The following is a 24,475-nucleotide window of genomic DNA, read 5'->3' as shown; positions in this document are numbered from 1 at the left end:
AGGTCAGTCACAACCAAATCTCTAATTCAGTGTCCCGAGTTATCCCGAGTTCCCCAGGAGTATGTAGACCTCCAGGAGGTCTTTAGTAAGACTCAAGCAGCCACATTACCCCCTCACAGATCCTATGATTGCACTATTGAATTAGTTCCTGGTACATGCCCACCACGTGGAAGGCTCTATTCCCTCTCTGGCCCTGAGAGGTTGGCAATGGAGAAGTATCTTGAGGAAGCCCTGAGCAATGGACTTATACGTCCATCCACATCACCTGCAGGAGCGGGTTTTTTCTTCGTTGAAAAGAAGGATGGGGGACTTCGACCCTGCATAGACTATCGAGGTCTAAACCGCATTACCATCAAGAACCGATACCCTCTTCCTCTGATGACCACGGCTTTCGAGGTCCTACAAGGGGCCACTATCTTCACTAAGCTTGATCTGCGAAATGCATACCATCTAGTTAGAATACGTGAAGGGGATGAGTGGAAGACGGCTTTCAACACACCAACAGGGCACTACGAATACCAGGTAATGCCATTTGGCCTAGTCAACGCCCCAGCCATCTTCCAAGCCTTTATTAATGATGTTCTCAGAGAAATGTTAAATACATTTGTGTTCGTTTATCTGGACGACATTTTGATATTCTCTCGCAATTACCCAGAGCATGTTCAACATGTCCGACAGGTCCTGGCCCAACTACTGAAACACAGACTCTATGTGAAGTTGGAAAAGAGTGAGTTTCATGTTCCAGAAGTTTCCTTCCTTGGTTTCAGGGTATCAAGGGGCAGCCTTCAGATGGACCCTGGCAAGATACAAGCTGTATTGGATTGGCCTCAACCTACGTCAGTTAAACAGGTACAGCGCTTTCTTGGCTTTTCCAATTTTTATAGAAGATTCATTAGGAACTTCAGTTCCATTGCCGAGCCCCTTTCTGCATTGACCAGGAAGTCAGCAAAGCCATTTATGTGGACCTGTAGAGCAGGTCAAGCCTTTAACAAACTAAAGCGACTCTTCACATCTGCCCCAATCCTAACCCTCCCTGATCCAGAGCTGCCTTTTGTGTTGGAGGTGGATGCCTCAGACGTGGGAGTGGGAGCTGTCTTGTCACAGAGATGTAAGAGTGATAATAAGCTTCACCCATGTGCCTTTTTTTCTCGTAAGCTCACCCCGACACAGAGAAATTATGATATTGGAAACCGGGAGTTACTGGCTGTTAAAATGGCTTTGGAAGAGTGGAGGCACTGGCTGGAGGGGGCCAAACACCCATTCTTAATCTGGACTGACCACAAGAACCTTACTTATATTCGGGAAGCAAAGAGACTGAATGCCCGACAAGCCCGCTGGGCCCTCTTTTTCAACCGGTTTGACTTTACTCTCTCCTATCGCCCAGGTTCGAAGAATCTCAAACCAGATGCACTCTCAAGGCAGTTTGAGCCACCAGAAGTGGATTCCTGTCCAGAACCCATTCTCCCCAACGTGAGAGTGGTAGCTCCCATTCAATGGGACGTTGAAACTGCGGTCAAGAAGGCCCAGATGCAGCAGCCAGGCCCAGGTAATGGCCCTCCAGGTCGCCTTTTTGTTCCTAACTCTCTACGCTCTAAGGTTTTACAGTGGGCTCATGCTTCTCTTCCTTCTGGACATCCTGGAACTACTAAGACATGCAAGCTCATCCAAAGAAGGTTCTGGTGGCCTAGATTACAGAGGGACGTCCGGGAATTTGTTGCCGCTTGCATGGTCTGTGCCCAGAACAAGGAGCCAAGGACCCACCCTCATGGCCTGCTGCACCCACTCCCCATTCCAAGACGCCCTTGGTCTCACATTTCGATGGACTTCATCACAGGCTTGCCACGGTCTCAAGGAAAAACGGTAATCCTAGTAGTGGTTGACAGATTTTCAAAGGCCTGTCACCTCTTACCTTTGCCCAAGCTCCCCACAGCCGGCCAAACTGCGGAACTGTTGATGAGGCAGGTGTTCAGGATCCACGGGTTTCCACATGATATGGTTTCTGATCGGGGCCCACAGTTTACTTCCCGGTTCTGGAAGGCATTTGGCAGACTCATTGGATCCTCCATTAGCCTGTCTTCTGGCTTCCATCCCCAGTCTAACGGCCAAACTGAGAGGGTAAATCAAGAGATTGAAAAAAACTCTAAGATGCCTGGTTGCAGACAACCAATCTACATGGAGCTCTCATTTAATATGGGCTGAATTTGCACATAACACCCTTTACCATTCCTCCATAGGCATGTCACCTTTTGAGTGTCAGTTTGGTTACCCCCCTCCTCTATTTCCTGGACAGAAGCCAGAGGTGGATGTTCCAGCTGCCACAAGGCTATTCCAAAGGTGCCGACGGGCCTGGAAAAAGGCCAGAGTGGCTTTATTAAGAGCTGTCCAACAACACCGGGTGCATGCAAACCGTCTCAGGAGGGCAGGGCCCACGCCCGTCCGGGACAAAGAGTATGGCTCTCAACCCGAGACCTTCCTTTGCGGGTGGAATCGCAAGCTGGCCCACGATACATTGGCCCATTCAAGATCCTCAAGAGGATTAATCCAGTCTCTTATCAACTCCTCCTGCCTAGGGCTATGAAGGTGCATCCCACTTTTCATGTCTCCCGTTTAAAACCTGTTGTTTGCTCTACTCTGTCTTCAACTAGGAACCCCCCCCCAGTTCCTCGCATGTTGGATGGCCAGCCAGTTTACACAGTCCGAAGGCTGCTGGATTCTCGACAGGTTCGTGGAGGCGTCCAATATCTTGTGGATTGGGAGGGATTTGGTCCAGAGGAGCGGTCCTGGGTTCCGGCACGAGATATTTTAGATCCCACCCTTATCTCAGAGTTTCGCCGAGCCCAAGGGAACAGTCGGAAGAACGTCAAGGGCCGTTCCTAGAGGAGGGGCTCCTGTAATGATCTCATCCCTACACTGCTATTCCACTCCCAACCTGCAGGGGATGCCCTCCTTAAACCCTTTGGTTATGCTTCCCCAAAGACTCTAGATGGCACCATTGTACCTAATCTTATTTAATACGCTCTTCATTAGCCCTGATTCCCTGCACCTGTGTTTAACCCTTTATAAGTGTGTTTGCTCTCTGCACCTATGTTCAGTCTTGAGCCTACGTACTGTGGTCGCCGGCTCGCAAGTCAAGTTTGTACCTTATTGTACCTTTTTTGACCCCTGTGTCTATTTTCTGTTCCTTGTTTTACGGAAGCCCGGCTATCCAAGTTTGTTTGTACTTTGTGACTTTAGTTTCATTAGTAAAGATATTTTTTGTTTGAAGACTCAAGTCTCCTAGCTCTTTTGCTCTTCTGCTCTTGGGTTTCAATGCCAGGAAGTTAGCTCAGTAGCTAATACCACCTTCTCAGAACACCAGAGACCAGGGTTCTAGTCCCGCCTAGGGCAACCCCTGACAAAAACAGGACCAAAAATGATACGATGGAACTTCCTAAAGAAGACAGCCACAGCTATGGTCTAAATTTAAGATTAACATTCTTGAAAAGATGCTGAAAAACAGCAGCAAACTTGACAAAAAGGGTGAAGAGTACAAAGAACTGTGTTGGGGTTGCCCTCTAACCCCTGTGTTGATGCGGCTGTGTCTTACTCACGTGGCTGAAAAGTTTGTTGAACAAATAAACCAGCCAAATTCAGAAATCCACATTTGCAAAGAAAACGTCATTGTGAGAGTTAAACAGACTGTCAGCAGTGATTTCCTAAAACAAGCAGAAAAGGAAATACCCACTGTGTACTGTAAATTAGTTGCTGATCTTAAGAAGTGATAGTGAAGCCTTGAGTAGACTATTATCATTTTACAAAATACACACGTGAATTGATTATATTAGTTTTAGGTTATAGTGCAAGATCATCTAGCCCCACACGGACATTAGCACAGGCAACATTGTATAAGGATCTTGAGAAACAATTAATTGGCAAAATATTAAGGCTCTCTCTCTAGGATCTGCAATATATTAGAGAAAAGGGTTTAGCGAATGTCTACAATCAAAAATAATCATGCAGTCAGTATGTTAATGTCTTAAAGTTAGCAAATCTTAGTGATTTTTACAAACATTTCTTTGAATAACATGATCACAATTTAAAAATAATTTAATATAACAGAACAAAGAATTGCTTTTCTTTAAAATCTTTATTAATGTCAATAATGCTTACATTTATATACATCTTTTTGTTCGCTTGGGCAGCCATGTTGCCGCCGTTGCTTTTTTCCGCTAAGGAAATATCATACCCTTTCATGTTTATATTGCAGATATTTTATTATGATTTTAATGCAATCGAAAATTTTTACATCTTAAATCACTCCTGATCATAAATTAAACATTATGAAATAAATATGAAGCATAAATATGAGACAGAAAATTGTAAATGTACTATTAAATAAGTTGGTGAGATAATCAGGCTAACAGATTTTTTGATTTTCCTTGCTTATGAATTTTCATTGTTGTTCAATCTCATGTTTGTGAGTTTTGATGAATTGTTCAGTCTGTATGAATAAAAGAGAAATAATTGGGAATGTTTATGGAAACCCAAGGTTTATTGGATGTTGCCTTCATGGGTAATTGATCTCAATCTCCAACATCATAGTTCCATTCGGCAGGGTTTGTGGGAAATAATTTTGCTGACACTGTTGGAAGCATCTATCTCCACTACAAATTCTTTCGGTGAAGAATAGCAGCTGTGGTGAACTTTTCCTTTAGGCACTCAGGTGACCATTGCAGACGATGAGTCCCCTTCTTGACTAGGGACGTGAGAGGTGCTGCCGAGGTATTGGATAAATCTCCAATAAAAGTTTGCACATCCTAGAAACGTATCTCTTTCAGCGTTGTAGGTTGTGTCCAGTTGACGACGCCTTGGACCTTGTGATCATCCATAGCTACCCTAAGAAGGAGACTTGAGACTGATTGAACTCTCACTTGGCATATAGTTACTTGTGTTGTAATGTGTAATAACTCATTTAAAATGCATATTAAATAACATGAATAAAAAATTTTAACTCGCATGTTAGAAATACATGATAAACATATTCATTAATCCTTTTTCTCATGATTTCCAAATGATCATGATTTGAATTGAAAACCAAGGTTGTTTTGGGTTGCTCTATTGGTTTTTTCTCCTTATTGTAATTTTTAGCAACTTTTCATGCATATTGATGCTGGTCATGAGGCTTATCAACAACATTCATAAAAGTTCAAATTAATTTGTCAAACTTCATATCCTCCAACACTAATACTCCCAATAGTAGTTATACTAGTGAACCTTAGGGTGAACACCAGTGAATTTGTGCTTGAATACAAAATAATCACCCAGGAACTATTTTTCCCGTTTATGCCCTTATTGCATGGGATAGTATAGATGCGACAGGAAACGATGGAGGGGGAGTGATTATCAAAGTACCTCAAGCTGGGATTCTGACTTGGGTTATCTTCTATATTTGAGAGCAATAATATTGAGTAACCAGTGAATGGGAACATTTATTAATGAGTTCCATAACGTTATTAAGAACTAAAATGGACCTTAATATAAAGTGCACACCTGTGAACCATTTATTAATGAGTTATAAACTACAATAACTGGTTAATGGGCACCCTAATGTAAAGGGGTCATCTTTTAACCATTTATTAATGAGTTATGCATGTTAATAACCTGTGAAAGTGAAGACAACTATATAGAGTGCTTCCAGTTGCAAAATCATCAATAGTTTCACCAAATAGAATACTAATAAAAATAAAGCAAGGTTATTTTTCTCTAGTAACTTTACTAACTTTTGTAAAAAATAAACAATAAGTGATAGTGTAAATACTGTAGGGATACAAAGTACACAAATATTTAAATTGCTCTGAACAACCAATCCTTGAACCCGAATGATGTCGAGTTCCTTGAAAACTCAAAAAAATTGTGTACTTTTAAAGTGCTATTAAATATGAACCATTCTTAAACAAAAATATAAAAGAAATCTAGGAACATGCAACTCCTTTCGAAAGACATGACACCTTTGAAATACTGGATTAAACAAGAAAAAGTTTGAAATGTTTTGAATAGAAATGTTAAGAATTTTTTTAAAAAGCCTGCAAATTCAGAGATCCGTATGGAACAGGTAAGTGCACTTTGACCACAAATGATCCTTGTCCACATTCAATCAATCAAAAAAAACCTCTGGTGACGGAATGGGGAAAAAGGTACAAGATAATGAGGGGCATTGAGTTTACTGAAAAAATCCTGTTTGTGTTGTCTGACCTGTTTGAACAGGTCTTACGGTTCTTACCAGGAAGAGGATTATCTCCTTGCTTTCATTCTCTCTTCTGTCTTTTCTAAAGAAAACAAAGAATCCATAAAGAACAAATACAGAAAATAAATTTACTAAACATTAAGTAAAGTTATACTAAAACATTAAATTTATACTAAAACATTAAGAAAATCTTTGGAAAAATATTAAAAATAAGGGTATGGACACCAACATTTTGCCCTAATGATTTCAGAACTATAGCAATCACGGTCTAAAGGATAGAGATTATTTTTATTACTGTTGTTCTGTTGTTCTTCTTCTTTTCAGCAGAGCCTTTGGAGGTTATCCATTAACAAGTCGGGCAAGAAGCAACAGCTGTTTTTGCTTCCAGCTTGCATGTCTTTATCGTCCGTGATTATTCTATTCTGTTCATTTGAAAGGCTTGTTATATGTTTTTTACAGGAAGATCATATGTAAGAAACTGACAATTAGCTTAATTAGCACCAATTAGACTGCATTTATCTTTATTTGAATTTGGCAGCATGATATCTCACTCTAGAATACGTTTATGAATAATTTGCATAGTTGGTGCCTAGTTAGTAAGCGTGTAACAAGGCCCACCCTTGCTCTTCATTACTAAGTAGGAAAAGAGTTCTCTCACACACTAAATATGACACAAGCACTAAATACTAAATAATTTGAGGGTTTGTAATAAGTGCAGATCATACTATTAGGCAAGGCAAGTTTATATAGCGCATGTTGATTTCGTACACAGTGGTAATTCAAAGTGCTTCACATAAAAGTAAGTAAAACACTCATTCGGTCATTGCGAGCAGTTTATATGCTTTGACAGGCAACATATGCTCCCCTCCAGATGAATTTTATTTCAGGGAAGGATTTGTGTGTTTTAGCAGGACAATGCAAAACCGCATTCAGCATGGCTTCGTAGCAGAAGAGTACAGTGCTGAATTGGGCTACTGCAATCCAGATCTAAGCGTAATTTGTGTACATTTATTAACTAAAAAGGCTTGACTGTTTGACTGGTGTATATTTGTATACTGTTACCAGCTATTAATTTTGTGTCGCTAAACATTAGCCTTTGTTTGGGTTTCTTGAGTTTCTTACCTCACCCTGATTCCTGAACATGATGTTATCATGAATAGACAGCCAGGTATCCAATACGACGGTGTGTTTTGATGAACTGATTAGAGGTGTGCAGCAAAGTCAGAATTTCTATCTGTAACAATCACAAAACTATTTGCATCTGTTTGAGTTTAGACTCAATTACTGCACACATTTGTTAATGCATTATAATTTTAGAGGTTTGCTTTCCTTTGACTCAACCGTTCATGCACAGTTTAAAAATGGATTTGAAGGTCTGAAAAACTATGGAAAACAGTATGGATACATTTCTATTTTTGTTTGGAAAATCTAAAAATAACTTCTTATAAAATACACGCACTTGGGGCTTTGGAAACATTTTCAGAACATCAGAAATTACAGCAATGACAGTGATCATAGAAAAAGTCTAATGTGCTTGAACTACAGAACAAGTTCACTCTTGACCATTAAATGAACATCAGAATAAAAGCATCTGTTGGTTGTGTCTCATCAGCTCCTGCGATTCTGGATCCGAACACAGCTCATCCAGATCTCATTCTGTCTGGCGATCTGACCAGCATGAGATACAGCAAGAACAGTCAGTCACTCCCCGACAACCCAGAAAGATTTGACTATCATTTCTGTGTTCTGGGATCTGAGGGTTTTGACTCAGGAACACACTGCTGGGATGTGGAGGTTAAAGAGAGCCCGGTCTGGAGACTTGGAGTAACTACAGAATTCAACCAGAGGAATTCTACAACACCGGTGTCTGGTGTGCGTAGCACAGACAGACTTTCAGCTTGATCGTGTGAGAGTGTATCTGCTCTATGACGGAGGAACTGTGTCATTCTCTGATCCTGTAACTAACACACATCTACACACATTCACAACCACCTTCGCTCACACTCTTCCCATTCATTAGTTGTTCTTCCTTTCTGAGGATCTTACCGATCAATAGTCAGTAAAAGTTACTTTTGTAGATCTGGAAGTTCTTGCTTTCATAATATTTCCAATATTGAATCCATTTCGGTGAGAGTGCTGTCGATCTAAACGTCAGTACAGCTGTGATTGAGTCATGATGATCACATGACTGATATCCAACACTACAACAATCAGGGTCTTAAGACCAAAATAAGCCTGCTTTGTAGGGCAAGCTACAATTGTGTTCTTGAAAATCTTGCATATTGACAGACAATATAGTAATATATTAAACGGTTATTAATCATATACCCATATATCTTTACAAACCATATCAACAATTAAAAATATCATTAAACAGATGTTCTACGAACCAAAAAACTAACATTCGGTTTCCATTAAAAGAAAACTTTACCTTTACAGTACTTTTTTTTTAAATGCCCAATGATTGGTTCCGCCCTTTAGCAATAGCCCACCCACACACACTTCTGATTGGCTGTGATATTTGATTGATTGCGTTGCACTTGGACACCCAAGTTTGTTGTCTCATCGTGTGTAGTTGGGACGTAGTGTTAGAAACCTTTATGACGTCTAATAATAAAAATAAAATTACGTAATTATACATACAAAGTATTATTGTTTATTTATTTACAAAAAGAGAAAAAGCAGCAACAATTATGTGTTTGGATTATATCCAGTGAGAAAGCATTTTCAATATAGCTGTACTTCCGTCAAGATCTTCCGTCCGAAAAAGTGCGTCATGCGTTTAGAGACCGTTATATTTGTAGAAATGTAAGGCCATTAGTGTCGTGTTACGATGCTTGTTTTGTTTTATGTGCATCTAACTTTCTTCATAGTTTTTATATATAGCGAGTCATCCCTTAATTATTAAAATGTGTAATGTGTACAAGAACTGCGTTTGTGAAGTAATTGCTACAGAATTTTTCGCGTTTCATCTCTGGAAGCGGATTGGCTGGATTCATCTCGTGGCTTTGTGAATTTTATTTAAAAAAAACTATTGGCACATTGTCAGACCTCGTTTTTGATAACTGATTCTCTGCCCTTCTAAAACAAATGAAAGGGATTGTTTTTTTTTCTTTCAAAGCAGTTATTACATGAATGTAAAACAGTGAATCTTTGCTATTCTTTTTCTTCACTTCTTTGCTCATTTGTATTTTATTAATTCATTTGCAAATTAAAAAACTCAAATTCTGTAAATAAAAAAAAAAGTGTCGGATCACACGAATCAGAAAACAATTGCATGTAGCCACCAGTGGAAACATAATCCATCAATAAAAGGATGGCTATTTTGTATAGCATTGGAGAAGGCTATTTTTGATAACATGCAACCAGGCCCTCAGCCTATCATACCTGGGATCATGGAGGAAATTGGAGGTGTCCACCCGCTTGTTTTTTTGTTTTTTTGTTTTTTTATCAAAAGGAAATTTCAGTTTAGCACTAGAATATAAAGTCTAAAACAAGTTGCTAAGCAACAGTGACAAGTATTTTCAACTGTAGTAAAAAATAAATTATGGTAGGTTCGACGGCGAGGGCGACCACGCCTCCTGGGAGCAGGACGGTCTGGATGGGCCCGATGAAATTCATCCAGGAGAGAAGGGTCTAGGATGTCGTCTCTGTAGATCCAGGCTCTCTCCTCAGGGCCATAGTCCTCCCAGTCTATCAGGTACTGGAGCCGGCCGCCCCGGCGTCGGGAGTCAAGAATTTTCTTGACCCGATAGATGGATTCGGAGTTCTCGACCTCGGGGGGAGGGGGGGGTTCCGGGTGCTCTGTGGAGGGAGGAAGGAGAGGGTCAGTATAGGGTTTGAGTAAGGAAACATGAAAAGAAGAGGATATACGATATTTGGCAGGGAGGCGAAGTTGGTACGTGACTTCGTTTATTTGTCGATCGATGGTGAATGGACCTATATACCGGGGACTCAGCTTCTTGCAGGGCAGTCGGAGGCGTATGTCCCTGGTGGATAACCAGACCCGATCCCCGGGTCGATAGGCTGGGGTATTTGATCTGCAGGTGTCGGCCTGGTGCTGATGCCTCCGAACTGCCTGCTGGAGATGGACGTGAGCTGAGTCCCATACCCTCTCGCTCTCTCGGAACCAGTAATCTACCGCTGGGACTTCAGCTTGGTCACCGGTCCAAGGGAACAGAGGTGGTTGGAAGCCTAGGACACACTGAAATGGAGTTAGGCCTGTGGTGCTCTGACGGAGGGAATTCTGTGCATATTCGGCCCAGGGCAGATACTGGCTCCAGCTATCTTGGTGTTGATGGCAGTAGGCCCGGAGATATCGACCGATTTCTTGAATCTTCCGCTCCGTTTGTCCGTTGGTCTGCGGGTGGTAGCCAGAGGAGAGGCTGACTGACGTACCGAGGAGGCGGAAGAAACTTCTCCAGACTCGGGATGTGAAATGAGGCCCCCGATCAGAGACAATGTCTTCGGGTAGCCCGAAGTGACGGAACACGTTGTGGAAGAGTGCCTCTGCGGTCCCCATGGCCGAAGGTATTCCACGTAGGGGAATTAGTTTGCAGGATTTTGAGAACCGGTCTACCACCAGGATGGCGGTATACCCTTTGGAGGGTGGTAGATCGGTGGCAAAGTCTATGCCCAGATGGGACCACGGCCGACGTGGGATTGGAAGTGGCACTAGCTTCCCTTCAGGTAGACGTCGAGGAGTGGAGGAGATAGCACAGACTGCACAACCCTTGATGTAACGGTCGACATCCCCGGCCATGTTGGGCCACCAGTAGCAATTACGGAGGAGCGAGAGGGTTCGGTAGCTACCTGGATGCCCAGATCCCGGAGAGGTGTGTACTGAGTCCAGAAGGTTTAGGCGTAATGCAGATGGGACGTATAGTTTCCCTTCTGGACCTCCCGGCGGAGCAGGTTCGGTGGCAGCGGCTTCTCGGATCTGGTCGTCTAGGGCTCACTGGATGGGAGCTAAGAATGTGGAGGCTGGTAGGATGGGTTCGGCATCTTCCGGAATGGGGTTTGGCTGGTGAATGCGAGATAGGGCATCAGCCTTGATGTTCTTATGACCGGGTCGGTAGGATATCCGGAAATCGGAGCGGGTGAAGAATAAGGCCCATCTCGCTTGTCGCGGGTTGAGACGTTTGGCGTTCTTCAGATATTGTAGATTCTTGTGGTCGGTTATGACCAGAAACGGATGTTTTGCTCCCTCCAGCCAATGACGCCATTCTTCCAGGGCGAGTTTGATGGCAAGCAGTTCTCGATCTCCTACATCATAGTTCTGCTCCGCCGGGGACAGTTTTCTGGAGAAGTAGGCGCAAGGATGGAGTACAGGAGGTTCACCCGTCCGTTGGGATAGGATGGCGCCGACCCCCAAAGTCGCCGCATCTACCTCCACCACGAACGGCTGGTTCGGGTCTGGATGGGATAGGGTCGGAGCGGAGCAGAATGCAGACTTCAGACAAGAGAAAGCGGTCTCAGCCTGCGGGTTCCACCGGAGGACTCTGGGCTGGTGACGGAGTAGAGAAGTGAGTGGGGCAGAAATTTGGCTGTATTGGTGGATGAAACGACGGTAGAAGTTGGCAAATCCCAGGAATTTTTGGAGTTGTTTCACGGAGGTTGGTGTGGGCCAGTGGTGTACTGAATCCACCTTCTTTGGGTCCATGCGAACCCCTGAGGGTGAGATGATGTAGCCAAGGAAGTAAACAGAGTCGCTGTAATAGAAAAGGGGTTCTTTAATGAACAACAAAAAGGTGGCGTACAGCCTCAAACTTCAACAAAAAGGATCACAGGAACGTCCAAGTTCTTTCCTTTCTCTGGATATTACTCTCCCGGGGAATTCCAACGAGACGAGCAGACAAGCTGACGGGAAGACGGCCGAGGTTCCGTGTTTGTAACCTCAAGGATCGCCGTTGTGGAAGTGGTGAGTGTGGTTTATGAAGGGTGGTTGTTGAGTGGTTGCAGGTGTTGCTGATTAGTACTCGGGTGATTGGGATCGTGTCCATGTGGTGAGTTCGGTGGAAGGTGGAAGTGATGACGTGACAGTATTATTGTTATATTGGTTGTATTTCAATAAAGTTATCCCATTGCTGACCTTGGTAGTTCTAGTGCTGAAGGACAGAATACACTTTTTCTGATAAGCTTCGTCAATAAACTGTTGAAATGATTACTGGACTATTGCTGAAATATTATTTGTAATGCTGGTAATGTGAAATAATATTTGTCACATTAAAGGTTCCATATTGTACACCTTTTTGGAGTTTTATTTTAGTAACAAAAACTCGAAATGTTTTTACAGCTCTTTTCTTATGAGCTCTGTCGAAAAAACAGGTTGATTTTTGGCCTGCCTAATTACTATTCATGAGCCTCTAATACACTTAAGGTAGCATGCTAAAAGTGCATATAAGTACCTGGGTTTAATTTTCCAAGTCAGCTATATATTGTTGAAGAAAGCGGGACGTTTTCCCAATTTTGTAAGTTTGCCTTGTTTATTTAAGTAATACCTTGTATTGTATACACATTGGGATGTGTTACTGATTTATCAAGAAGAAGAGACCACACAGAATATTGTATTCTTTTATTTGATAAGTATTAATAAGATACACAGTACACATGGTATTGCATTCACTTTATTGAATAGTAGAAAGAAAGACCACCACAGCATCATGTGTAAAAGTAATTTATTGAGAAAAGACATTAGGTATGATATATGTAGCATTTAGTTGAAGTATAGTCAGATAAAATATGTATTAGTAAGAACTTTGAAGAATAGGAATGTTACCGTTGAGTGCTGAGTTCCCGACGCGGAGAGGAGGACATCTTAGAAAGATCTTCGCAGAAGAGCAGACTGATAAGATGGCTGTGTTTTTATTGTGAGCTTCTTGAAAGGGAGGTCTCCAGCTGGACAGGACTTTCCCAAAAAGTGTTGACTTGCACCTGTAGTCTATATAGGAGGGTTGCACTTAGAAGTGAACCAGAAGATAACGCTGTACCTCGGCGACACGCTTCTCCGATGCCAGACGCCACGATGCCTCCGAACGACCGAGCTCGCAAATTATAGAACTTTGTTTTTATTTCTATTTTATATTAGTGTTTTATTTGTAATGTAAATACATTACAAAAAAACACTAATATAAAATAGAAACCTATATATAATAAAACTATATCTTATTATAACCAATACGCTCGCCTGCCAAAGACTCTGATTTCAAGACCTGAGCAGAACAGACCACGGAGAAGTCTTCTGTGACCTGTCTTGTGAGTATGATTAAATGCTTATTAGAGATAGGACAGATTCGACTTATTTTACCTTACCTGAGGATAAACTGAATAAGGTAGAAGGTGCAGGAGATTTGCGCACCATAAAACATGGCGCCCAACGTGGGGCCCATTGATCATTGATTACTGGCCATAATCAATGACCGATTGCTCAGCCTAAACAAGACGTTCTAGAAGTGAGAGTGTAGAGTTTAATAGGTGAAAGAAATCCTATAGAAAACTCTAGTAGTTAAAAATAATTCAAAAATAATTATTTAATAAACTCAGAAAGAGTTTAGTGTAAACACAAAGAAGAAAAATCTTGTAAGTTAGAGACGAATGCTTAATGAGGTTAGAGAAGTCTTGAGGGGCTGTAGATCTGTCAAGTGGGGGACACCTTGCTTGTAAGAAATACAGTCCATAAAATGAATTAGAGAACAGAAAAATACTCGAAAAAGCGTGTTTTAGTTCAGGAAGAACTAAAATTATATTGGTTTTAATTATTACCAAGATATTTGGTTCCAATCCAGAGACATACAGAACAGAAGAAGTTCAATCAAATAAAAATAGTCGGTGCAAAATAGCCTACTAAAATATAGAGAATTATATGGAAAAAATAGAGAGAGAAAAGGGATGTGAGCAAATTTAGTTTACATTCAGAGACAAAACCTATTAGAAGAAACAATACGAAGAGAGTAATGGAAAACTTTTGTCCAAGAAAAGTACTCTAAGAAATGTGTTTTAGTTCAGTAAGAACTAGAGTTATATCGGTTTTAATTAATACCGAGTTTCCATCCAAGCCTATGGGGAAACCTAGAGATTCTAGAGAAGCAGGTCAAGAATTAGTGCATGAACTAAATAAAAGGAGATTTGAGAAAACGTGAAATATTTTTAATCATAGTTTATGATGGTTTAATAGAAAACAACTAGAGGAGGAATGGTAGTGCTAAATGGAAATCTATTAAAGCAAACAGGAAAAGGGGCTGACATTACGATTTTTTTTTAAAAAAAGAAAAAGATAAGAAACTAAGTGTTAGCAGAAATAGAGAAAACTAAGTAGCATTTAGGTATGCAGAGTCCTGGGTCAGTCAGATTAACTTCTGGTTTGCTGCATTGGACTTATGTAGCACATACCGTTGTGAAAGACCGTAGAGAAGATCTATGTAGCACCAAAAGATCAGAGTAAGAAACCGAGACAATAATGTCATCCTTAATTCAAATAGCGGTCTGTAGAGAAGTTAAGATAATACATTTAATCTTAAAGGAGACAGGACAGTTTGGGCATTGTGAAATAGCAGGGAGTTGAGTGTTAAGTGTTAAGTGTATGGTTGTCAATACAGTAGAAGAAGAAAAAGAGGAAAGACTTGCAGAGTATGATTTAACCTACCAACATCTAAGGGTAGTGAGGAAAAAGAAACCTCAAAATACGAGCACACAGAAATTACAAAAGGTTAATTTCACAAAAATGCAGAATAATAAAACAGGAGAGAGAAAACAGTATAACACTCGTTTTCAAACTAGACAAAAAGAAGGAAATAGCAACACTACGTTTAGGACAGAGAGTCAAAGTATAAGAGTTGGAAAGAAGAATTTAAGAATAGGAAAAGATGGATTGGAAAGTAAGATGGGGGATGTAAGATACATTCCAGCAAATAGGTGGGAGAGAAGGACCCCAGCTGAAAGTTATTTAGAAGCGTAAATTAGAAAGTTCTTAAAGAATGTAGAGAAGGTTAGACGGACTAAAGTGGTAGATAAGAAAGGAATGCGAACAGATCCAGAAAGTACGAAGAAAACAGTAGAGCAGAAAGAAGTGGTACCACAAAGAAAAAAACTTGGCCTGTTGAAGAGGAATAGCTGTGATCAAAGAGTAACTGAAAAGGATAATAATCTATATATTAATGTAGAAGGAACACAATACTTAAGCAGCAGATGTCACCTCGACAGCAGAGCCAATACAATTCACAGATAATATTCTGGTACAAGCTTATAATTGTAAAGTCGAAAGAGAATGAGTGGGAGAAGAGTTTGGTATTAAAATGATTAGAGGGTCAGATTTGTTAGCAGCAAGGGATTTGAGAAAGGTATTCAGATTAAAAAAAGTCGATGTTGAGTTAGAATTAAGAAAAATGCGTAGTAAAATAGTAGTAAGGATAGATAGTAAGGAATGAGAAAATTAATATAACAATATGATGTCTATCACGTTGTGTATAAACTGGAACCAAAGGCAGTGGTAGAGGAGTACAAAGAGGATTTATTAACAAAAACAACAGAGAGATATAAACAACAGGCTTGGAGAAATGAGGATCAACAGTCCTTATCTGACTGGGAAAGCAGGCATCAAACACATAGCAAATGAAGTTCATTCGTGGGGTGCAGGTCACGTTCTGTAGTCCAGGAGTCTGTAGAATAACATAGGGAAGTGAACAGTAGACCCGACGCTGGAGGAATGACTGAGTGTAGATTATATAGGATGGAGCTGATTGAGATCACGTGACGATGATTAGTATTCAGGTGAGTTTGATCTGGTAGTTAGTGTGACAGGTGAGTGTGCCTCTGGTGAACGCCTGACAATGTCAAGGAGCTGAGAGAATCCAGAAAGAAAAGTTCTTACCAGAAGGAAAGAAACTAGCAACTATCAGTAAGACTTAAAAGATCTCGTGCGAAGACAGAATTCTACAGTTAATACAGATAAAGCATTTAACTAAGAATAAAATAACAGACGCAAAAGACCAAAATACTCTATGATAAAGATAGGAGAATATATTTAGAGATCCTAACTTAAGAAATAGTTAAGGAAAACTAAAAATGTCAGAAGATAAACTTATTTAAAGTAATTATAGTAAAGTAAAGTAATGATAATCTAGAGCACTGGGCACAAATAAAGTGAATAAAGATAAAATGAGAAGAATAGAGAAGAGGTGAAGGAAAGAGGTTCTGATCCTGTCACAGCTTTGTTTGCAGAAGCAATGTCTGTTTTAAAGGCTTATGAAAAAAAAGAGTTATTTTGATGACAAAGTGGCAGATATAGTATGTCTGAATGTAAACTTAGACGTCTGAAGACAGAACAGCTTTTCAACATTGAATAGAAAGCCTGTTTAGTATAGTGAGCTGTGGTAGGACTTTTATGATCTAATGAAGAAGAGTGAGATCTAGTAGTAGTTCATCAAACTGAACATACCACAGATGACACAGAAATAGCGCAGAGAGATGGACGACTTAGAAGAAATAAGGTGTATAGTTGTGATCATAGAAAGCGAAAATAACACCATTCATAAAGTACATGATTACATGAAACATTCTAATGTTAAAAATTGAAGAGCAAAGTCTTATCAGATAAAAGATACAGACAAATGTAACATCCAGCCAGCAGAGGGAGCCCTCTCCCGATTACTGACTCGAGCCGCTCCATCTATCACCACTTCCGGGTTAGGGCTATTTAACCGCGAAGTATTGCCAGCCTGTCTGCCTTACCGAGCGTTTACCCATTGTACTATTGACTACCATTGTGTATGACCATTGCTTGCTTTTTCGACTCACGGCTTCACGGATCTTCCTTGTTTGTTACGGTAACCGAACACTATTGAACTTTGTTGTTGACCTTTGCCTTCATTCGACTTTGCCCACGGATATCCCTTTGTGTATGTTTGCCTTCCGGACTGATACTACTGTTGCCAACCCTTGCTTGTCTTTGACCATTCTCATCTGTGTGTGTGTTTCTAATAAACATCTGCAAATGGAATCGCAATCGGCTTCCGCCACCTCCTTACAGAATACTTCGCCTGACCAGACTCCAGCAGATGTAACACACATGCAACAATTGATGGCATACCAGGAGGAGCTATTGAAAGGTTATCAGTCCCAATTGAATCAACTGCAGTCGGTGAACGAACACCTCACCCAGTACATTCGGAATCTACCACCTACTACGTCTTCTTCGGTAAACCTTGCCTTACCCGAGAAGTTTGACGGTTCTGCTGAACGATGCAAAGGTTTCATTCACCAGGTCAGGTTGTATTTGGAGTTTCAGCATGGTAGATTCAACAATGAAGAAATCAAGGGTGCATTTATCATGACGCTACTGACTGGAAGAGCGATTGACTGGGCGACTGCAGTTTGGGATACAGATCCCCACATCAAGACATCTGCTAATCATTTTTTACAGATGCTACGAGAGGTGTTTGAATATCCTGCAGGGGGCAAGGATATCTCAACACAGCTGATGGATCTGTCCCAGGGTAAACGCACTGCTGCTGATTATTCTATTGAGTTCCGGACTCTCGCTGCTCAAAGCGGCTGGAATGATGTCGCACTCAAGGCAACGTTCAAGCGGAGTCTCACGGCTTATTTACAGACGGAATTGGCGTGTAGAGGTGAGGATTTATCCTTTTCTGATCTCGTCAACTTAACTATCCGTATTGACAATCTTAAGCGCCAGGCACCACAATGTAAAGCGCCGTCTATGATCACGAGCCAGGAAAAGGATCAAGTACGACACGAGTTAATGAGGGAACCAAAACCCATGCAATTAGACTCCCAACGTGTCTCTATTGAAGAATGCGAACGCCGGCGCCGTCTTCAACTATGCTTTTACTGTGGAAAAGGAAAACATTATCAGGCTGACTGTCCTCACAGACCCACCACCACCAACCGGGTAAATATGGATCATTTTTACATGTTCAGCAACAAGGCTCTCATGTTACCTATCATGATTAGAAGAGACAATGTAAATGTTATGTTGACAGCAATGGTTGACTCGGGCGCGGCCTTGAACATCATCAGTCGTGAGGTAGTCGAAAAGTATCACATTCCTTTTCAACCCTGTGAATCTGTTTTAAGGATTAAGACCATTAATGATGATAACATCGGAAGGGGCATTTCTCATAGAACCGGGACTCTTACTCTCCAGGTTGGCATGTTCCACAAGGAAGCCATTACGTTCTATATTGTTGACTCATCCAAGTATGAAGTAATCCTCGGATTCCCCTGGCTCTCTGTACACGACCCAACTATATCCTGGGGTAGAGGTGAGTTAACGCAATGGTCTCACACTTGTATTAACAAATGCTTCGCTGTATCACCAAAGAACTGCCTCACCACCAGTATTGAGAGTCCAGATGATCAAAGGAGAGTTAAGATACCAGTATGCTACAGTCAACTTTCAGAAGTGTTTAGTAAATCAAGGGCAACAGAATTACCACCTCACCAACCATGGGACTGTGCAATTGACCTCCTACCTAACGCCATGCCACCCAAAAGCAAGGTATACCCATTGTCACTCACTGAAAGCCAGGCTATGGAGGAATATATTAATGAGGCTCTTAGCTTTGGGTTCATTAGACCTTCCACATCACCTGCAGCAGCTGGATTCTTCTTTGTTGGAAAGAAGGATGGAGGCCTGTGCCCATGTATCGATTATCGAGGCCTAAATAACTTCACAGTCAAGTTCCGATATCCCCTACCTTTAGTTCCATCAGCTCTTGAACAACTACGTGAAGCAAAGGTGTATACTAAGTTAGACCTCTGTAGTGCCTATAACCTGATAAGGATCAAGGAGGGAGACGAGTGGAAGACTGCTTTCATGACGACTAGAGGGCACTATGAGTATCTCGTTATGCCGTATGGGCTAGCCAATGCTCCAGCTGTATTCCAGTCTTTCATCAACAAAATCTTCAAGGACATCCTGAACAAATACGTGGTGGCTTATATTGACGACATCCTCATCTACTCAAAGAATGAAGCTGATCACATTGGACATGTCAAGGAGGTTCTGTCCAGGTTACTGTTGGAGTTATGTATGTATCCATCGGGTGCCAGGCTTTGTCAGCTTGGTGAGAACGGAATGTTAGAGTTGAATGTTGACAGTTATGCACCTGTGGCCCTTTTAGTTTCAGTTTGATTCTTGGTCATAACATGGCCTCCGTATAATACTGATAGGGCCACCGGAAGAATCTGAAGGAGTGAAGATTCTGACGCACAAGAAACGTGGCCAATTGTTTTCATTTATTGTATCTTGTCTTTTACTCTATAAATAAAGTGACTTGCAATCTGAGCTTCGGAGGCAAAGCAGGGAGGCAAACAGAGAAAAAGCAGGGAAGGAGGCAGAAGGCGGGGGCCTGCCCGGCCCCCGGCCTCAGGCGGACTGAGATCCGTCTGGAGGCAAAAGGGAGGTTAAGGAGAAACCTGCTTCTCTCCCGCTTGCAATCGACAGCGCAATCCTTGCAAGCTAAAATTCTAAAAACTTGTCTTGTGTTTTATTTCGCCTTGAGTTGATCCTTCCTGGTAAAGAGCCGTTTGAGTGAAATAGTCTCAACAGTTACTGAAACACCGGTTGTTTGTCAAGGAGGAGAAATGTGTCTCAAACTTTGTTCCTAGGTTACCAGATCAGCCACCAGGGAGTGAGGATGGACGAGGACAAGGTTAAGGCAGTTACGGAGTGGCCTCAACCCACTACTGTCAAGGAGCTACAACAGTTTCTAGGGTTTGCAAATTTCTACAGACGCTTTATCCGGAACTATAGTACCGTGGCTGCACCACTAACCTCTCTCTTAAAGGGAAAGCCGTCCAAGCTGAGATGGAATGAGGGAGCAATTAAGGCGTTTTCCAACCTCAAGGAACGTTTCACCACAGCCCCAATTCTCAAACATCCTGATCCGGAACTACTGTTTATCGTGGAAGTGGATGCATCGGACTGCGGAGTTGGAGCTGTTCTCTCACAGCGTCACGGTCAACCAGGGAAACTTTACCCTTGTGCTTATTTTTCTAGGAAACTAACAGCAGCTGAGAGAAATTATGACGTGGGAAACAAAGAGTTGTTATCCATGAAAGCGGCCACTGAGGAGTGGAGACACTGGCTAGAAGGAGCAGTGCATCCATTTCAAGTCATCACGGACCACAAGAACCTTGAATACATCAAGGGAGCTAAAAGGCTGAACCCCAGACAGGCAAGATGGGCACTATTCTTTACTCGTTTCCAATTCACTGTCACCTATCGTCCAGGTTCCAAGAAGATTAAGGCTGACGCACTGTCCCGAAGATATGACGCACCACAGAAGGAGGGAGTCCCGGATAATATTCTGCCACCCACGGTAATCCTGGCACCAGTGTCCTGGGATATCATGGAGGAGCTGCAGAGGGAATTGCAGCATGAACCAGCACCCCCTCAATGTCCCACCGGTAAACATTACGTACCATCGACAATACGCCAACGCATCCTACAATGGGTACACACTTCACTGAGTTCAGGTCATCCAGGCATCAATAGAGTTAGTTACAGTTAGTGCAGAACGCTTTTTGGTGGCCGTCAATATCCCGGGATGTGACGAACTATGTCAAGGCATGCCAGGTATGTGCACAATGCAAGACCCCCAGAGAATTACCTGCCGGTTTACTAAAGCCTTTGCACATTCCTCAACGACCATGGTCTAACCTATCCTATCCTAGTCATTATCGATAGATTTTCGAAGTCATGCCGATTAGTTCCCATGAAGAACCTCCCCACCGCCATGGAAACCGCCCTCGCCCTGTTCGAGCACGTATTCAGGATCTACGGATTACCCGAGGACATAGTGAGTGATAGAGGTACTCAGTTTACTTCCCAAGTATGGAGGGCTTTCTGTAAACACCTCGACATTAATGTGAGCCTTACCTCAGATTACCACCCACAGGCTAATGGACAGGTCAAGAGACTTAATCAGGAGATTTGGAGGTACCTTCAGACCTATTAACACAGAGAACAACACAGGTGGTCAGAGTTTTTACCATGGGCTGAGTATGCTCAGAACTCACTAGTCAAGCTAGCTACAGGTATGACCCCCATTCCAGTGTGTCCCCAGGTATCAGCCGCCCATGTTCCCGTGGTCAGGAGAACCATCCAATGTCCCAGCCGTTGATGATTGGATTCGTAGGAGTGAGAGGGTGTGGGATAGTGCTCATGTGCGACTACAAAGAGCGATCAGGTATCAAGAGACTCAAGCTAACCGCCACAGACGCCCACATCCCCCATATCAACCTGGACAAAGGGTCTGGCTCTCGACGAGGGACATCAAGATGCGGCTGCCCAGTAAGAAGCTAAGCCCAAGGTATGTAGGACCATTCAAGATAATAAAACAAGTAAATGATGTCACATATCAACTTGAGCTGCCTACTAATTATTGTATATCTCCATCCTTTCATGTATCCCTCCTCAAACCGGTCCACCCGGGAGCTGACCCTGGCCATGAAGCCCCAGAACCACCGCCGCCACTTGAGATTGACGGGAACCCCGCATATCAAGTGAGCGGACTACTGGACTCGCGGAGACGGGGGGGTCGGCTCCAGTACTTGGTGGACTGGGAGGGTTATGGACCAGAGGAGAGATCCTGGGTAGCCGCTCAGGACATTCTGGACCCATCCCTTATAGAGGAGTTCCACAGAGCCAGACCCGATCGTCCAGCACCTCGCCCTAGGGGAAGACCACGTAACCCACAACGAGATCCACCCCAGGATCAACCACGGCCACGAGAACGACCACGAAACCAACCACGAGATTCTGCCCAGGACCAACCACGACCACGGGGACGCCCACGAAATCAACCACGAGATTCTGCCCAGGACCAACCACGACCACGGGGACGCCCACGAAATCAACCACGAGATTCTGCTCAGGACCAACCACAACCCCGGGGACGCCCACGAGGACATCCACAAAAAGCTCCAGGAGTCGCTCCTAGAGGGGGGGGTTCTGTAACATCCAGCCAGCAGAGGGAGCCCTCTCCCGATTACTGACTCGAGCCACCACTTCCGGGTTAGGGCTATTTAACCGTAGAGCACCATGTGCTCTACGCGAAGTATTGCCAGCCTGTCTGCCTTACCGAGCGTTTACCCATTGTACTATTGACTACCATTGTATATGACCATTGGTTGCTTTTTCGACTCACGGCTTCACGGATCTTCCTTGTTTGTTACGGTAACCGAACACTATTGAACTTTGTTGTTGACCTTTGCCTTCATTCGACTTTGCCCACGGATATCCCTTTGTGTATGTTTGCCTTCCGGACTGATACTACTGTTGCCAACCCTTGCTTGTCTTTGACCATTTTCATCTGTGTGTGTGTTTCTAATAAACATCTGCAAATGGAATCGCAATCGGCTTCCGCCACCTCCTTACAACAAATAAGGCTAAAATGTGACATTTGTGAGAAAAGAGGGTACAATAAACATTTAAATGATTATTGTAAAATTATACAAGAGCAGGTTAATAAGGAATAGTTAATGGTTATAACAGGAGCTTTAAATCCAAGACTGAAGCTAGGAAATAAATATATACTAGTAGTAGAAGGATTTTCTGGACACATGAGTAAAATCCTGGAAAAAAAAGAAACATCAGCGGAAACAATTATAAAAGTGATAGAAGATTTAATATTGAGTCAGGGGAGACCTCAAGCAATTTGTTGTGATAAAACCACTTATTTAGTTGAAAGTTAGAAGAATAGCTTTTAAAGAAACATACAACTAAATAAAGTTTTACGTTATTCACCTGAGAGGAATACATCTTTGACAAACTTCTTTAGATCTAATTACAAAAATTTTAAATGGGATAAATGCATGAAAGAAGCATTTATATTATTGTAATTTTAATAAATAAATAAAGAATGAATTGTTGGAAAAGACAAAGAATAGTCTAGTAACAAATGTCAAGTTAGAAATCATATTTAGTTGAGATTGGACAATTAAAAGTCAACTAAACCTTTTTAACAAATATGATTATAAACAAGATAAGGTGATAAACATGATTGACAATCATACAGTAGAGGAGTTGCAAAATAGACTGTGACGTAAAAGAAATGTACGTTTAGATACTTAACAGTTAAAAATTGAACTTAAGAGGTAAAATAACTTTTTTCTAAAAACGTAATATACCTGCATTAGTGGGTTATATCTTACAAAACAGTTTCATTCATGCATGAAGAAATATGCGATAACTAGGAATGAAGTATTGAAGCAATAAAACAGCTAGTAGTATGTCTCTGGATGGACCAAAAATGAGAGAAACTTATGCTCAGCAGAAGTAAGAAATAAACTTTGAAACAAAAATATATAACTAACAAATATCAGCGCATAACATTTGAGGCAGAGAAACAAGGAAAAGTGTTCACTGGCAGTGGCCTGGCTGTCTGGCACCGTAAGTATGACATTTTATTAATTATAATAAATTATGATAGACCCCATAGAAGGGGAATACATATGTTTTGAATGTAATAAGACTTTTAGAAGGGGAATGAAGCCCAATCAGAGAAGAAAAGTCTTTTTACACACAAAACGGTCTTAAGATCTGTAACAGCAGAACTTACAAATACTGAAAAAAAACTCTAGATGACTTAAAGAAACTGAACACAATTTCAGATTTGTGTTATATTTTACAGGACAAGGAACCTGGAGCTAAGTGTTTGGCTCAGACAGAGAAGTGTTCAAGGATTAGTGAAGATGGAAACAGGTCTGCTTTAGCAAACCAATCTTTCTGGTAAACATGATAAATGAGGTCCAGAAGGAAAAAACGTTAAGAAAGAACCAGTGTTGTAGAGTCATATCAAGACACACGTGTTTAGAAGGTTGGACAGAAGAACTCTAACATTGACCAGATCAGACTTGTCTTACAGCAGGATGTCCGACACAGAGGTTGCTGGAAACTTAGATGCACTTGACCGTTTCGACTTACTGGTAATCGCTTTCTTTTTATATTATCAAGAAATGTATGTTTATTATATATATACTGCTATTTGGTAACAGTATGTGAACAATATGGAATAGGATGAATGTATGACTTGTCATCAGGTGTTATATATTCAAAAAGCTGGATTTGTTGTGGGTGACTAGTGCAAAAATTGCTTTAAGAGAATCAAAACTATCATCTGGTATTCTATTATCTTATTCTATTTTAGATCCATTATTTCAACGATTAGTCAAAAGTCAAATGTCTAATCAGTGGAAGAGGCCACACGTTAATTTGTGAAGACTCTAAGA

This window comes from Puntigrus tetrazona, chromosome 4 (genome assembly GCF_018831695.1).
Source record: "Puntigrus tetrazona isolate hp1 chromosome 4, ASM1883169v1, whole genome shotgun sequence".
Lineage (NCBI taxonomy): Eukaryota > Metazoa > Chordata > Actinopteri > Cypriniformes > Cyprinidae > Puntigrus > Puntigrus tetrazona.
This window is presented reverse-complemented; position numbering follows the sequence as displayed.